The sequence below is a fragment of the Meleagris gallopavo genome, chromosome 28 (assembly GCF_000146605.3).
Source record: "Meleagris gallopavo isolate NT-WF06-2002-E0010 breed Aviagen turkey brand Nicholas breeding stock chromosome 28, Turkey_5.1, whole genome shotgun sequence".
In the NCBI taxonomy this organism is placed as follows: Eukaryota; Metazoa; Chordata; class Aves; order Galliformes; family Phasianidae; genus Meleagris; species Meleagris gallopavo.
Window position 1 is genome coordinate 2554167 of NC_015038.2, and position 2644 is coordinate 2556810.

Below are 2644 nucleotides of genomic sequence, written 5' to 3' on the forward strand. Positions count from 1 at the left end.
TTTTTTCATTATTCGGGGCGTTGAGGGCGAATCGCGTTTGTAGGTTGTGGATCCGCTTGGAGATTAAGCTTGAAAACATGACGTCGCCAGCAAAATTCAAAAAGGATAAGGAGATCATCGCTGAATATGACACTCAGGTGAAAGGTAGGGACTGCTTCGTTCCCCTCTGTCTGCTGGTTGCAGCTCTGCCTCGCGATTGTGGGAGTTTGCAGTGGATGTTGGGTGGGGAAGGGGAAATGCTTTGCAGATTGCCTGGAATCTGCGGGGCTCGCTCGTAATGCAATGCTGGGTCGGCTTTGCAGTGCTTTTTCTCGTCCTCCATAGGGTGAGTTCCTCCCGTGCTGTTGCTATTTTAAGGTGTCTCGGCTTTCTTAGCGAACACAACGGATCTTTGAGTTGGGAAAGATCCGTGTTGTTCTGTCTGCCGTTCTGAGCCCAGGCTTGGCGTTTGAAATATGAGAGCCACTTAATTGCTTTTTAATCCTCCCATCGCAGGAATCTTTGCAGAATCTGTGCGGTGTCAGAAGAGCCTCTTTCAGCCAGCGGTAACTGGGACTTTGCCGAGGGTCCCTGCAAGGCAATTTGTGCTGGAAAGTTCCATTTATTCGAGCTTTTGCTCTTGCTCAGCCCCTAACATTGCTGCCTGCTCTCCTCCCTGTGCTCTTGAGTGCAACGCCTCAAGGTTGCAGTGTGTGCATGCACAAGCAGACAGTTGCATGCGGGCAGAGCCGAAGAAAGCTGATGCTCCAATGTTACTCCAATATCATTGCAGGGAAGGTAATAAAGCAGCAGAGGCATATTTGCAATGATTGTGCAAATCTTCCGCAGAATTCAGCTGGCTGGGCTTCAGGCCCATCATGTGCCAAAGGGGGAAAGGAAAAAAAAAAAAGAAGAGGAAAGATGGTGAAATGTCAGCTTAGCTTCTTGTTTTTGCAAAGTTTTCAATAGAACGCTTATTAAAAGCGATCATGATTGCTCGTGCTTGGCTTGATGTATGGCTGTGAGGGCGTTAGGAGGGTTAGTGATTTATCTAATTGGTTAAAACTTGCTTGGTATGCTTGTAGCCTGCAAGAAGGATGGCCTTCGGGCAGGGCTGACGGAGCGAAATCAATGGGAGTTATACAAAAAAATGTGATTTAAATCTGAGGAGGAAACCTAGATTAAAAGTGACAATTAAAATATCACTCTGCAATTACACACTGCGCTGTTTCTTCCTGCTGGGGGGGGTGTGTGCTGGTTGTGGACCTTTGGGATAGCTTTGTGTGTCCCATCCTGACCCCAGTGCTGTGCACCTAGAAGACATTTGGACGTCTTTGTTTTAAAAAACATGCACAACTGAGCAAATGTAGGGCTGGGTGAGAGCTTATTTTGATTGGCTTTCTTTTAGAATTGGATTCTTGTAGATGGGAATGGAGAAGAATGGGTTTCTTTTTTACTCGTTGAGTTTCTGTTCCTGTTTCCTCATCGTCGTTGGTGGAAATGGGAATTGGAGATTGTGGTAGTTGGCAAATGCAGTATTTGGGATTAAACTAAACAAATACTGACTGTGACATGTCAAAGGGACACAGTGACCAATGGGGCTTTAGCATCAGTAGGGCTCATCCCATCTCTTCACAGAATCACACAGAATGGCCCGAGTTGGAAGGGACTTCAAGGATCACGAAGCTCCAACCTCCCTGTCACAGGCAGGGCCACCAACCTCCCCATTTCATACCAGCCCAGGCTGCCCAGGGCCCCATCCAAGCTGGCCTTGAACACCTCCAGGGATGGACGGGCCATCCACAGCCTCTCTGGGCAGCTGTTCCAGCACCTCACCACTCTCATAGTAAAGAAGTCTCCTCATGTGTTGGAAAAGCAAAGCCATTATTCCCTTTTCCAAAAAAGAGACCAAGAGGATGAGCAGAGCTGGGAGGAGCCCCTCCATCTGCAGAGACCATTGGTGTCAGAGCTTGGGTCAGCTCCTCCTGTGTGCTCCAGCTGCATCCCTATCCTCTGAGCAGCTCTGGGCTCCCATCCCCACGTGGTGGAGCTTGCCTTACATCTCAGATGCTTTGGTTTCAGGTCAGATAGCAATCTGGCAGCATCAGAGTGGAAAGACCTCTTTGGCTTGTAATGCAGGAGGCTGCTGGGCTCTGCTGCAGTGGGAGCATAAATGGTGTTAAGAAACACATCTGGTGCTGCCCAGTCATTAAGCATCTGTCACAATGTTGGCGTCCTGATGGTGTTTGTACACAGGAACAGCATGGAAGTGGTGCAAAATGGGATGACGGGATGTTGAGCATCTTCTGTGACAATGGTGGGAATGAGACAAGTTGGGTGCTGGTGCGCTGTGCAGCATTGGCTGCTACTTTCCTCATCAGAGGGGAAATTCTGGGATGTTCTGTGCTGGTATTTAGCACTCTGTGCTGGGCTCTGTGTTGGAGCTGTGTTTAGAGGCTCCATTTAAAAGCATTTACCCACTAACGTACTCAAGCACTTTAAATTATTACTGATAGAATGATTGAGCTTTGTTTAAAAATTTAATAGTCTTAAGTTAATCAACGACTGCTTACAGGATGATATTGGTTTATGGCTAATAGATCATTTACACAACGCTTTCTGGTTTTCTGTTGCTAAATTAACTTGGTAATTTTTTTTTTTTTTT

General features: G+C 47.2%; 1 long non-coding RNA gene across 1 annotated transcript; it reads left to right on the plus strand.

Annotated features, from left to right (window-relative positions):
- The first annotated feature begins 6 nt into the window (after positions 1-6).
- Positions 7-892, plus strand: LOC109371068. The gene is made up of 2 exons (XR_002121734.2): positions 7-144; positions 496-892. It is a non-coding gene; the product is annotated as an uncharacterized LOC109371068 (long non-coding RNA).
- Positions 893-2644: the final 1752 nt, after the last annotated feature.